We start from the raw sequence: 14,740 nt of genomic DNA on the forward strand, positions 1-14,740 counted from the left end.
AGGATTGTTTTGGCTATATGGTATCTTTTTTGGTTCCGTATGAAATGTAAGGTAGTTTTTTTCTAACTCTGTGAAGAAAGCCAATGGTAGCTTAATGGGGATAGCATTGAATCTATTAGTTACTTTGGGGAGTATGGCCGTTTTCATGATATTGATTCTTCCTATCCATGAGCATGGAATGTTATTCCATTTGTTTGTGTTCCCTCTTATTTCCTTGAGCAGTGGTTTGTAGTTTTCCTTGAAGAGGTCCTTCATATCCCTTGTAAGTTGTATTCCTCGGTATTTTATTCTCTTTGAAGCAATTGTGAATGGGAGTTCACTCATGATTTGGCTCTTTGTTTATTATTGGTGTGTAAGAATGCTTGTGATTTTTGCACATTGATTTTGTTTCTTGAGACTTTGCTGAAGTTGCTTATCAGTTTAAGGAGATTTTGGGCTGAGATGATGGGGTTTTCTAAATACACTATCATGGCATCTGCAAACAGAGACAATTTGACTTCCTCTCTTCTTATTTGAATACATTTTATTTCTTTCTCTTGCCTGATTGCCCTGGCCAGAACTTCCAGTACTATGTTTAATAGGAGTGTTGAGAGAGGACATTCTTGTCTTGTGCTGGTTTTTAAAGGGAATGCTTCCAGCTTTTGCCCATTCAGTATGATATTGGATTGGCTGTGGGTTTGTCTTTCTTCAGTACCATCTGGCAAGTACTCTGTGCTTACTCTTTGCCCCAGCTTCTAAATGTATACATGAGCAGGTGGGAAGAGTAGGGGACACATGATTGAGTGTCAGTATTCTAGTATCAGAGCACTATGGCAGGCCTGGAGCAACATCTGGAGTGTCCAAAGGTAACCCTGTCAATCTCTAGGGGTCACAGGACATCACTTTCCTCTGCTTCCCTCTCTGTGTGTGTCTCTGCAAGCCAGCCCAATTCTATATTCCATTTCCACCAAGTACTGTATTCTAAATTTAGCTTATCCAGAGCGATGATATGCTTGGTTCCATCTAGGTCAGTGATCTCCTGTGTTGTAGGCAGAATAATGGCCCACAAAGATGCCTACTCCTAATCCCTGGAATCTAGGATTATGTTGCTTTACATGGCAAAAAAATGGATTTTGTTGATGTGATTCAGTTAAAGGTCTTGAGGTTGGAAGATTAGCTTGGATTATCCAGGTGGACCCAATGTAATCTTATGGCTTCTTAAAATTGGAGAGCTCTTCCAGGCTGTGGTCAAAGAGGGAGATGTGTCTACCCACAAACCTTAGCTGGTCATGTCTGCAACAGGGGTGTGTTAATTTTCTATTGCTGATGTAACAAATTACCACAAGTGCTCTTGGAAAGTTAGTGGAAGGCAAGGACTGGCACCTCTAATATAATTATACAGGTAATGATGAGTAGTGCAGATATGTGACTCCAAAGCCTGGAGAAGGACAGACCAGCATCTCTGCAAGAGATCCAACTGTATCCTTTAACCCAAGAGGTCCGTAATTTACATGGACCCAAGAAAGAATACTGTAACTGGCAGAAAGTATCTTCAGTTCAAATCCTTCATTTTTGGGGTTAAATAACTTGGCAAAATGGTGAGATTAATATTATTTTAAATATTTCTAGAAAAATGTAACATTTAATGTATGTGCATAAATAGCAAACTTTAAAGCATGTTTGGACATGAGGTGCCAAATGAAGAGTGGGAGAGGGACTTTAGTAGCAATAAATAGAACTTGAGAATGGAATAAATACTGTATAGAATATTACATTAAATAGAATAAATTTTAAGTTCCTAGAGCAATTTTTGAAAATCTCACATTCAAAGCCATCAATTCCTACTCAATTAGAGTTTCATTTTGATTTTGGTACTGAAGCCCAACATGTTGAAGGAACTGAAATGCTTGCTGGTCTTGCAGTGGCTGTGGAGCCTGGAATCCTGCCAAGAAGAGCATGTGTGAGAGATCAAAATGTTTGTTTACATTCCTTCTGTGAACGAAGTTGGGAAATAATCTAAGAAAACCAATCCAAAAGCAGAGATGTTCCATGCAGCCTTCTCTGTTAAAGCCAAGCTACAAATCATCTGAATGTTCCAAAAGTGTTTTGATGATGTGTTAATGTATTTTAAATTATCTGATAATGTGCTTGGCAGATGCTTAAAAGTATATTTACTGAGACGATGTAGAAATACCAAATGTTTATTAAAACAATACAGAGTAATACAAATGCTATGGTTGTCATGATATAAAAATTTCTGAAAACTAAAGAGTTCTTTAATGGTGAAGATTTTTTTCATTTTTGAAGTTAAAAGTATACATTTTTGTAAAATACAAATGATTACTATCTATATCTAACATTTATAGAGTGCTGATTTTGCTCACTTTTGCACATACATTGTCTCATTTTGTATAATGTTTAGCTTTAGCTTATGAGGTAGATACCATGCCACGAGCATTGTACAGATGAAGACATTGAGGTTTAGAGAGATTGCATCAATTTCCCAATGTAACACAGCTAGTGGTGGGGCCAGGATTCCAGGAAGCCTAACTCTGGAGTTTAATAACCTGAAGAAGAATAATAGCTAACATCCTTGTCACTCTCAGCATGTGCAAATTGCTGTTCTATATGCTTCACATTCATCCACTAACGTAAACCTCAGAATAACTCTATGAGGCAGATTCTATTATTATTATCATTTTATAGACATATATTTTTTATGTCTATGTCAGCCTTAAAGCCACTTTTGAGTTTTTTAGCATATTTTTTGAGAACATGTCAACTTTATTTCCATTTAAATTGCTTGAGACACAGCATGATTGTTGATCTAGTCTCTGGAAATTTTATTCCCAGCTGTGTATCTCTCTGGAGTCTTTGACTTACTCCCGTGTAGGCAGGAGGTGCTTTGCATCTGGCCACACCTGCCATCCTGGAGCCTCCTCACCCTCGTCCTGGGGAATCCCTTCCCTCTCCCCAGGGTGAGAGCATCAGCTTGTCAGATACCACATCTTTCTGAATTAATTATCAGTTTGGGGGGATTTCATTAGTAATCTTCTGAAGAAAAGGTACACCGAGGGGTAAATTTATCACGATCTTTTATGCTTCTATTGGATTTCTACTCTGCTGTGATGATTTTTAGTTCTCAAGAGATTTTTTATGGTATCATATTCTTCTTTCATGCATATAATATCTTTTCTCTTTGCAAATAATAACAGCTTTTAAAAACATTTTGTATTTTTTCACTTCATGGATTATTTCTTCCAACTTCTTTTTTCTTTGCTTTGTTTCTATCTTTATGATTACAAAGCTAGAATCACTCCACATTTCTGATGATCTTTGTTGTCTTCTGTTGTAGGATGGGGCACTAACAAGCTATCAGGAAGCTCTGAATACATGGGTGGCATCTGTGTCATGTGAGATTCGCTATAGAACTCTCTGGTGGGATTAATTGCTGGGGAATATAATGTCAGTAAGCATAGGTATTTTCTCTTCGGCTGGTCAGATTTTTCAAAGGATGATTTTGGAAGTTTCTCTGTAGAAGACACATGCCCAGCTGCCAGCACTCTGGGGCCCAAGAGGGTAATTGAAAATCCAATTATAAGCCACTTGGGAGAAAAAGGCAAAATCCAGGTCTACCTAGGTAATTCAAAAGCTTTTTTGCATGAATCTAGCAAGGCTGTAGCCAAAAATCTATTGGACCTTATAATAATCTCATGTTTAACCGCTCTAAAACTCATATTAAGGTCTGTGAGAATTTTCTTATATCCAGCCTTATATGTCTGCCATAATCTTAGCTTCCTAACTGATCCGGTAAGAAAAACATTTCTATGACTCTATGAGGAATTTCTTCCCAAGGCTTTTGACATGGCTGAGATAGTTTATATTAGTTTGACCTTTATTTGGTCAGAAGTTTTTTTTTTTTTTTTTTTAACTTTTTTAAAAATTTTGTTTATTTATTTTTTATTATACTTTAAGTTCTAGGGTACATGTGCACAACATGCAGGTTTGTTACATATGTATACATGTGCCATGTTGGTGTGCTGCACCCATTAACTCGTCATTTACATTAGGTATATCTCCTAATGCTATCCCTCCCACTCCCCCCACCGCACGACAGGCCCCGATGTGTGATGTTCCCCACCCTGTGTCCAAGTGTTCTCATTGTTCAATTCCCACCTGTGGGTGAGAACATGCAGTGTTTGGTTTTCTGTCCTTGTGATAGTTTGTTCAGAATGATGGTTTCCAGCTTCATCCATGTTCTTACAAAAGACCTGAGCTTATCCTTTTTTATGGCTGCATAGTCTTCCATGGTGTATATGTGCCACATTTTCTTAATCCAGTCTATCATTGATGGACATTTGGGTTGGTTCCAAGTCTTTGCTATTGTGAATAGAGCTGCAATAAACATACGTGTGCATGTGTCTTTATAGCAGTATGATTTATAATCCTTTGGGTATATACCCAGTAATGGGATGGCTGGGTCAAATGGTATTTCTAGTTCTAGATCCTTGAGGAATCACCATACTGTCTTCCACAATGGTTGAACTAGTTTACAGTCCCACCAACAGTGTAAAAGTGTTCCGATTTCTCCACATCCTCTCCAGCCCCTGTTGTTTCCTGACTTTTTAATGATTGCCACTCCAACTAGCATGAGATGTTCTCTCATTGTGGTTTTGAATTGCATTTCTCTGATGGCTAGTGTTGATAAACATTTTTCTTATGTGTCTGTTGGCTGCATGAATGTCTTATTTTGAGAAGTGTCTGTTCATATCCTTCACCCACTTTTTGATGGGGTTGTTTGATTTTTTTCCTGTAAATTTGTTTAAGTTCCTTGTAGATTCTGGATTTTAGCCCTTTGTCAGATTGATAGATTGCAAAAATGTTCTCCCATTCTGTAGGTTGCCTTTTCACTCTGATGATAGTTTCTTTTACTGTGCAGAAGCTGTTTAGTTTAATTAGAACCCCTTAGACCATTTTGGCTTTTGTTGCCATTGCTTTTGGTGTTTTAGTCATGAAGTCTTTGCCGTACATGCCTATGTCCTGAATGGTATTGCCTAGGTTTTCTTCTAGGGCTTTTATGGTTTTAGGTCTTACATTTAAGTGTTTAATTCATCTTGAGTTAATTTTTGTATAAGGTGTAAGGAAGGGGTCCAGTTTCAGTTTTCTGCATGTGGCTAGCCAGTTTTTTCAGCAGTATTTATTAAATACAGAATCCTTTCCCATTGCTTGTTTTTGTCAGGTTTGTCAAAGATCAGATGGTTGTAGATGTGTGACATTATTTCTGAGGCCTCTGTTCTGTTCCATTGGTCTATATATCTGTTTTGGTACCAGTACCATGCTGTTTTGGTTACTGTAGCCTTGTAGTATAGTTTGAAGTCAGGCAGCGTGATGCCTCCAGCTTTCTTCTTTTTGCTTAGGATTGTCTTGGCAATGCAGGCTCTTTTTTGGTTCCATATGAACTTTAAAACAGTTTTTTCCAATTCTGTGAAGAAAATCATTGGTAGCTTGATGGGGATGGCATTGAATCTATAAATTACCTTGGGCAGTATGGCCATTTTCACAATATTGATTCTTCCTATCCATGAGCATGGAATGTTCTTCCATTTGTTTGTGTCCTCTTTTATTTTGTTGGGCAGTGGTTTGCAGTTCTCCTTGAAGAGATCCTTAACATCCCTTGTAAGTTGGATTCCTAGGTATTTTGTTCTCTTTGTAGCAATTGTGAATGGGAGTTCACTCATGATTTGGCTCTCTGTTTGTCTGTTATTGGTGTATAGGAATGCTTGTGATTTTTGCAAATTGATTTTGTATCCTGAGACTTTGTTGAAGTTGCTTATCAGCTTAAGGAGATTTTGGGCTGAGATGATGGGGTTTTCTAAATATACAATCATGTTATCTGCAAACAGGGACAATTTGACTTCCTCTTTTCCTAAATGAATATCCTTATTTCTTTCTCCTACCTGATTGCCCTGGCCAGAACTTCCAACACTCTGTTGAATAGGAGTGTTGAGAGAGGGCATCCCTGTCTTGTGCCAGTTTTCAAAGGGAATGCTTCCAGTTCTTGCCCATTCAGTATGATATTGGCTATGGGTTTCTCATAGATAGGTCTTATTATTTTGAGATAAGTCCCATCAATATCTAGTTTATTGAGAGTTTTTAGCATAAAGCGCTGTTGAATTTTGTCAAAGGCCTTTTCTGCATCTATTGAGACAATCATGGGATTTTTGTCTTTGGTTTTGTTTATATGCTAGATTATCTTTATTGATCTGCATATGTTGAACCAGCCTTGCATCCCCGGGATGAAGCCAACTTGATCATGATGGATCATCTTTTTGATGTGCTGCTGGATTTGGTTTGCCAGTGTTGTATTGAGGATTTTTGCATTGATGTTCATAAGGGATATTGGTCTAAAATTCTCTTTTTTGGTTGTGTCTCTGCCAGGCTTTGGTATCAGGATGATGCTGGCCTCATAAAATGAGTTACAGAGGATTGCCTCTTTTTCTACTGATTGAAATAGTTTCAGAATGAATGGTACCAACTACTCCTTGTACCTCTGGTAGAATTCGGCTGTGAATCCATCTGGCCCTGGACATTTTTCAGCTGGTAGGCTATTAATTATTGCCTCAATTTCAGAGCCTGTTATTTATCTATTCAGGGATCAACTTCTTCCTGGTTTAGTCTTGGGATGGTGTATGTGTCGAGGAATTTATCCATCTCTTCTACATTTTCTAGTTTATTTGTGTAGAGGTGTTTATAGCATTCTCTGCTGGTAGTTTGTATTTCTGTGGGATCGGTGGTGATATCCCTTTTATCATTTTTTATTGCATCTACTTGATTCTTCTCTCTTTTCTTCTTTATTAGTCTTGCTAGTGGTCTATCAATTTTGTTGATGTTTTCCAAAAACCAGCTCCTGGATTCATTGATTTTTTGAAGGGTTTTTTGTGTCTCTGTCTCCCTCAGTTCTGCTCTGATCTTAGTTGCCTTCTGCTAGCTTTTGAATGTGTTTGCTCTTCCTTCTCTAGTTCTTTTAATTGTGATGTTAGGGTGTCAATTTTTGATCTTGCCTGCTTTCTCTTGTGGGCATTTAGTGCTATAAACATCCCTCTACACACTGCTTTGAATGTGTCCCAGAAATTCTGGTATGTTGTGTCTTCGTTCTCATTGGTTTCAAAGAATATCTTTATTTCTGCCTTCATTTCATTGTGTACCCACTAGTTATTCAGGAGCAGGTTGTTCAGTTTCCATGTAGTTGAGTGGTTTTGAGTGAGTTTCTTAATCCTGAGTTCTAGTTTGATTGCACTGTGGTCTGAGAGACAGTTTGTTATAATTTTCATTCTTTTATATTTGCTGAGAAGTGCTTTACTTCCAACTCTGTGGTAAATTTTGGAATAAGTGCGATGCGGTGCTGAAAAGAATGTATATTCTGTTGATTTGGGGTGGAGAATTCTGTAGATGTCTATTAGGTCTACTTGGTGTGAGCTAAGTTCAAGTCCTGGATATCCTTGTTAAGTTTCTGTCTTGTTGATCTGTCTAATACTGACAGTGGGGTGTTAAAGTCTCCCATTATTATTGTGTGGGATTCTAAGTCTCTTTGTAGGTCTCTAAGGGCTTGCATTATGAATCTGGGTGCTCCTGTTTTGGGTACATATATATTTAGGATAGTTAGCTCTTCTTGTTGAATTGATCCCTTTACAATGTTATAATGTCCTTCTTTGTCTCTTTTGATCTTTGTTGGTTTAAAGTCTGTTTTATCAGAGACTAGGATTGCAACCCCTGCTTTTTTTTGTTTTCCATTTGCTTGGTAGATCTTCCTCCATCCCTTTATTTTGAGCCTATGTGTGTCTCTGCACATGAGATGGGTTTCCTGAATATAGCACACAGATGAGTCTTGACTGTTTATCCAATTTGCCAGTCTGTGTCTTTTAATTGGAGCATTTAGCCAGTTACATTTAAGGTTAATATTGTTATGTGTGAATTTGATCCTGTTATGATGTTAGCTGGTTATTTTGCTCATTAGTTGATGCAGTTTCTTCCTAGCATCAATGGTCTTTACAATTTGGCTTTTTAAAAATTTTTTTTATTATACTTTAAGTTCTAGGATACATGCACACAACGTGCAGGTTTGTTTCATATGTATACATGTGCCATGTTGGTGTGCTGCACCCATTAACTCATCATTTACATTATGTATATCTCCCAATGCTATCCCTCCCCTTTCCCCCCAACCCACAACAGGTCCTGGTGTGTGATGTTCCCCTTCCTGTGTCCACGTGTTCTCATTGCTCAATTCCCACAATTTGGCATGTTTTTGCATTGGCTGGTACTCGTTGTTCCTTTCCATGTTTAGTGCTTCCTTCAGGAACTCTTGTAAGGCAGGCCTGGCAGTGAGAAAATCTCTCAGCATTTGTCTGTAAAGGATTTTATTTCTCCTTCACTTATGAAGCTTAGTTTGGCTGGATATGAAATTCTGGGTTGAAAACTCTTTTCTTTAAGAATGTTGAATATTGTCCCCCACTCTCTTCTGGCTTGTAGAGTTTCTGCCGAGACATCAGCTGTTAGTCTGATGGGCTTTCCTTTGTGGGTAATCCAACTTTTCTCTCTGGCTGCCCTTAACATTTTTTCCTTCACTTCAACTTTGGTGAGTCTGACAATTATGTGTCTTGGAGTTGCTCTTCTTGAGGAGTATCTTTGTGGCGTCCTCTGTATTTCCTGAATCTGAATGTTGGCCTGCCTTGCTAGGTTGGGGAAGTTCTCCTGGATAATATCCTGCAGAGTGTTTTCCAACTTGGTTCCATTCTCCCTGTCAATTTCAGGTACACCAATCAGATGTAGATTTGGGCTTTTCACATAGTCCCATATTTCTTGGGGGCTTTGTTCATTTCTTTTCACTCTTTTTTCTCTAAACTTGCCTTCTCACTTCATTTCATTCATTTGATCTTCCATCACTGATACTCTTTCTTCCACTTGATCAAATTGGCTACTGAAGGTTGTGCATGCATCACGTAGTTCTTGTGCCATTCTTTTCAGCTCCATCAGGTCATTTAAGGTCTTCCCTACACTTTTTATTCTAGTTAGCCATTCGTCTAATCTTTTTTCAAGGTTTTTAGCTTCTTTGTGATGGGTTCGAACTTCCTCCCTTAGCTTGGAGAAGTTTGTTGTTACAGATCATCTGAAACCTTCTTCTCTCAACTCGTCAAAGTCATTCTCCATCCAGCTTTGTTCCATTGCAGGTGAGGAGCTCTGTTCCTTTGGAGGAGAAGAGGCACTCTGATTTTTAGAATTTTCAGCTTTTCTGCTCTGGTTTCTCCCCATCTTTGTGGTTTTATCTACCTTTGGTCTTTTGTCATGGTGACATACAGATGGGATTTTGGTGTGGATGTCCTTTCTGTTTGTTAGTTTTCTTTCTAACAGTCAGGACCCTCAGCTGCAGGTCTGTTGGAGTTTGCTGGAGGTCCACTCCAGACACTGTTTGCTTGGGTATCACCAGTGGAGGCTACAGAACAGCGAATATTGCAGAACAGGAAAGTTGCTGCCTGATCCTTCCTCTGGAAGCTTCGTCTCAGAGGGGCACGTGGCTGTATGAGGTGTCAGTCGGCCCCTACTGGGAGATGTCTCCCAGTTAGACTACTCAGGGGTCAGGGACCCATTTGAGGAGGCAGTGTGTCTGTTCTCAGATCTCAAACTCCATGCTGGGAGAACCACTACTCTCTTCAAAGCTATGATACAGGAACGTTTAAGTCTGTGGAAAATTCTGCTGCCTTTTGTTCAGCTATGCCCTGCCCCCAGAGGTGGAGCCTACAGAGTCAGGCAGGCCTCCTTGAGCTGCAGTGGGCTTCACCCAGTTTAAGCCTCCTGGCCGCTTGGTTTACCTACTCAAGCCTCAGCAATGGCGGGCGCCCCTCCCCCAGCCTCGCTGCTGTCTTGCAGTTTAATCTCAGACTGTTGTGCTAGCAGTGAGTGAGGCTCCGTGGGCATGGGACCCTCTGAGCCAGGTGCAGGATATAATCTCCTGGTGTGCTGTTTGCTAAGACCATTGGAAAAGCGCAGTATTCGGGTGGGAGTGTCCTGATTTTCCAGGTACCGTCTGTCACAGCTTCCCTTGGCTAGGAAAAGGAATTCCCCGACCCCTTGCGCTTCCCTGTTGAGGCGATGCCCCACCCTGCTCCATGGGCTGCACCCACTGTTTGACAAGCCCCAGTGAGATGAACCTGGTACCTCAGTTAGAAATGCAGAAATCACCCATCTTCTGCGTCACTCACGCTGGGAGCTGTAGACTGGAGCTGTTCCTATTTGGCCATCTTGGAACCTCCTCCAGAAGTTTTTTAAAGTAATTAAAATCTCAATTACAGTACCTTTAAATTATTTCACAATTACATATACATGTTGGCAGCTAGAATCTTTCATTACAATTTTTTATAAGGTAAAAAAGTAATAAAATCATAAATCTCATAACTGACAATCTCGATTTCAGGTTTCTAAAAATTGTTAAAGAATGTGATTGACATTCTTGAAGAAATTATTAAATAAATTTGATTGTCCTGCCTCTATTCAAAACTTTCAAGAATAGTATGTAAAGAAATTACATAATATTAGTTTGAAACAGTTATGGTTCAAAAGTTAACTTTAGTTCTTCAACTCTTTTCAGATCCAGGTTTCTGAGGTGAACAGCCTGTTTTGTACATTTCTATATCTTTCTCTATGCTCATACCAACCTATATGCCAATAAATAAGAATTTTAATTTGTTTTATTTTGTCTTTCACAAAAATTGGATCATATAATACACATTATTCTTTAACTTGCTTTTTATACTTTCTAATGCATCATATTAATTTCTCTAGGTTTTAAGATATAATTTGTTTTTGTTTTTGTTTTTGACATGAGGACTTGCTTTGTTGCCCAAGCTGGAGTGCAGTGGTGCCATCATGGCTCACTGCAACCTGTGCCTTCTGGGCACCAGCAATCCTCCCACTTCAGCCTCCCAAGTAGCTGGGACAACAGTCGGGTGCCACTATGCCTGGCTAATTTTTGTGTTTTTTTGTAGAGACAGGTTTTTGCCATGTTTCCCAGGCTGGTCTTGAACTCCCTAGCTCAAGGGATCCACCTGCTTTGGTCTCCCAAAGTGTTGGGATAATGGGCATGAGCCACCACGCCAGGCCCCCTGTTTTGTTTTTTTTTTAATAAGATCCACTTACCATTCAAAATAGGGAGTTATCATTCCTTATTCTGTCAATCAAACAGATAGTTTAAAAATTTTTGTTTCTTGTATAAGTAAGGCTGCAGTTAGTAGCCTTGTTTCTGTATCCTTTCACATAGATACTTATAATTATGGAGTTGATTCCCAAGTGTGATATTGCTTGGGACATGCATGTTGTAAATTTTAATAAATATCACAAATTTCTGGTCAGAAACCTAGGACAGTGCACATTTCTACCAACAGTGTAAACTAATAGGTAAGCAGTAATATCTCATTTTGCTTTATTTTGTATTTTTTGACCACTACCAAGGCTCAATGCCATTTAATATGCTTTTTGGCCATTTTAATTTCTCCTCCTATGAATTTCCATCATTGCTCATTTTCTCTTTGAGTCATCTATTTTTAAATAGAAAAGGATTAGGATTTGGCCAGGCATGGTGGCTCATGCCTGTAATCCCAGAACTTTGGGAGGCTGAGGCGGGCAGATCACGAGGTCAGGAGATCGAGAGCATCCTGGCCAATATGGTGAAATCCCATCTCTACTAAAAACACAAAAAAATTAGCTGGGTGTAGTGGTGCGTGCCTGTAATCCCAGCTACTCAGGAGACTGAGGCAGGAGAATCGCTTGAACCTGGGAGGTGGAGGTTGCAGTGAGTCAAGATTGTGCCATTGCACTCCAGCCTGGTGACAGAATGAGACACCATCTCAAAACAAAAAAACAAACAAAAGCACTAGGATTTTAGAAAGATCATTTTTTTGGTCAATCATATATGTGAAAATATTTTTTTCTTATCTATATTTTTAGTTTATGTGTTTATACCAAAATTTGAAATTATTTTCCAAGCTCAGAATTTCATTTTAAATACTTTCATGATATTATTGAAGTCAATCCCCTACTTTATTTATTTTTTATTTTTTTATTTTTTTTTGAGATGGAGTCTCACTCTCTTACCCAGGCTGGAGTGCAGTGGAATGATCTTGGCTCACTGCAACCTCCACCTCCCAAGTTGGAGCGATTCTCCTGCCTCAGCCTCCCTAGTTGCTGGGACCACAGGTGTGTGCCACCATGCCCAGCTAATTTTTGTATTTTTAGTAGAGACGGGGTTTCACTGAGTTGGCCAGGCTGATCTCTAACTCACGATATCAGGTGAGTGCTGGGATTACAGGCATGAGCCACTGTGTATTTGTTTTTATATATCATGAAAAGTCGAAGAATCAAAGCAATGTATTCTCACAACCATGCACATTTTCTCCCTGTCCTCTTCAGCCCTATGTCTGTCACTCCCATAATCCTGTTTTAGCAACTATGAAGGCACTTCTGTGGAATACTTGTTTACAGACCTGGCCAATAATTATTGTACTGGAATACATACTATATATATATATGTATACACACACATTCACTTAACTATATAAACCACTTGCCCCATAGTAAAAATTTCTTTACCTAATATTTGTTAAAGTCTTGAATAGAGGCAGGACAAGCAAATTTCTTTAATGACTCTTTAAAGAATGTCAATTACATTCTTTAATAATTTATAGGAATTTGACATTGAGAGCTTCCTCATGAATTCTATTGTCGTGTTGTGTTCGTATTCCACCAAAATTCACATGTTGAACTCTAATTCCCAATGTGATGATATCTGGAGGTGGGGCTTTTGGGAAGTGATTCCACCCTCATGAATGGGGTTAGTGCCCTTATAAGAAGAGACACAAGGTGATCATTCGGTTAGTCATGTGAGGATACAGAGGGAAGGCGTCTTTCTACAGGCCAGGAAGTTGGCCTTCACCAGGCACCAGTTCTGTTGGCCCCTTGGTCTTGTACTCTCCAGCCTCCATAATGGTGAGAAATAAATTTTGTTGTTTAAGCCACCCAGTCTGTTTAGTATAGCAGCCCAAACTTATTGAAACGTGATGGTAGACAGAATTCTAAGCTGACTCCCAATATTCCAGCTCCCTGGTATACATGCCTTATATGATGCCTTATGCTTAAATGAGTATGGAACCTTTGAATATGATGGGAAAGCCACTCCCTGGATTAGGTTGTGTTACAGAGCAAGTGCTGATGGAATAGTCACATTTGTGATTATCTGACATATATGAGACTCTGTTGTATTAGACGAGGGGTTTGTGGGTCAAGATGTTGGGAACATGAGAGGGTGTGCTGAGGGAGCCATGCTGAGATTGTTCCCTGGTCAACAGTCAGCAAGAAACCAGAAGCCTCAGTCCCACAGCCACTGGGAACTGAATTCTGGCAACAGCAATGTGAGCCAGAAAGAGGGCCCCAAGCTCCAGAAAGGAACACAGGCCAGCTCATACTGTTGACACTCCAGTTGGAGCAACTAGTTCAGCTGTTTCCAGATTTTTGACCTGCAGAAACCGTGAGAGAATAAATGGTGTTCATTCAAGCCAATAATTGTGTGGTAGTTTTTTACTCAGAAATAGAAAACTAACATACGTGTGAAGAAATGTTTTATATAATTAACCCCCTTCAACCGTGTTTATTTTTTCAAGTACATTTCACAAATTTGGAGTAAACTTTTATGTGTACTCAAGGAAGATGTATAGAAAGGGATATCTTTGAAGAGATGCTTCAGAAAGGAGAGAGAATTTGGGGAAACTTTTCCATGATTTGAAGAAGATGGGTGAGTAGAGATGGGAATGTCACTTGGGATAAGATTTTGACTTGTAGGAAGGCATGGAAGAAACTGAAAATATGATGCTACATGCTGAAATTATTTAAAAATGAACAATTCAGTTTCAAATTGAAAAGATTATAGAATAGAAACAAGATCTAGCATAATTTATGAAAGATTATGATGTATCATTTAAACATGGTATAATATAATTTATAAAGTCCTATATACCGGATATTGCCTAAAATTATGTTTATTTCTACTCCGGATATGAACATTAAGAAGTTTTAAGTAGAAAATTTAACCAACAGTTATGGCAGTTATGAAAAGTTGACAAAGAGACTGTAAGAACTCCATTACTAATTGGCATCACATATCTTTGTTCCACAAAGATGACTAAGCATTGGTCCTACAACAACTGTAACTCCCATTTTTAGCTCCGGACTTTATAAACAACTGCATTTGAAAATCCTAGAGGAACTTCAAACTCAAGTCCATTTTCCTACTTAACCATTGCTATGGCTTGAATGTCTTTCTTCTTCAAAACTCATGTTGAAATTTGGTTGCCATTGTAATAGTATTAAGAGGTGGAACCACTTAAGAAAGAAGTAGGCCAGGAGGCTCTACCATTATGGGTGGGGTTAATTACATTGCAAAAAGATGAATTCAGCCTCTTTTTGCTCTCTCTCTTACCTTCTACAATGTGACGATGTAGCAAGAAGCCTCTCAACATATGTTGGCACCTCCATAGTGAATTTCCCAGCATCCAGAACTGTGAGCTAATAAATTTCTTCATTGTAAATCACCCAGTCTCAGTCTCAGGCATTCTGTTATAGCAGCACAAAACAGAATAAGACTACCATCTTCACCACAAATACCTGATAATGTCTTGAGATTGCAAGTTGGTGAAGAGACCAACCATCCACACCAAGT

The 14,740-nt window shown here is 39.0% G+C and overlaps 1 long non-coding RNA gene across 1 annotated transcript in view; it reads left to right on the plus strand.

Moving 5' to 3' along the window:
• LOC105738247 overlaps positions 1–14,612 on the plus strand; it is a 26,415-nt gene extending 11,803 nt beyond the window's left edge. Inside the window, exons 3-4 of the long non-coding RNA XR_001114016.2 lie at positions 13,686–13,816; positions 14,523–14,612. This is a non-coding gene — a long non-coding RNA (uncharacterized LOC105738247). The remainder of the gene's footprint in view (positions 1–13,685; positions 13,817–14,522) is intronic.
• The last annotated feature ends 128 nt before the right edge of the window (positions 14,613–14,740 follow it).

This window comes from Nomascus leucogenys, chromosome 9 (genome assembly GCF_006542625.1).
Source record: "Nomascus leucogenys isolate Asia chromosome 9, Asia_NLE_v1, whole genome shotgun sequence".
Classification (NCBI taxonomy): Eukaryota; Metazoa; Chordata; class Mammalia; order Primates; family Hylobatidae; genus Nomascus; species Nomascus leucogenys.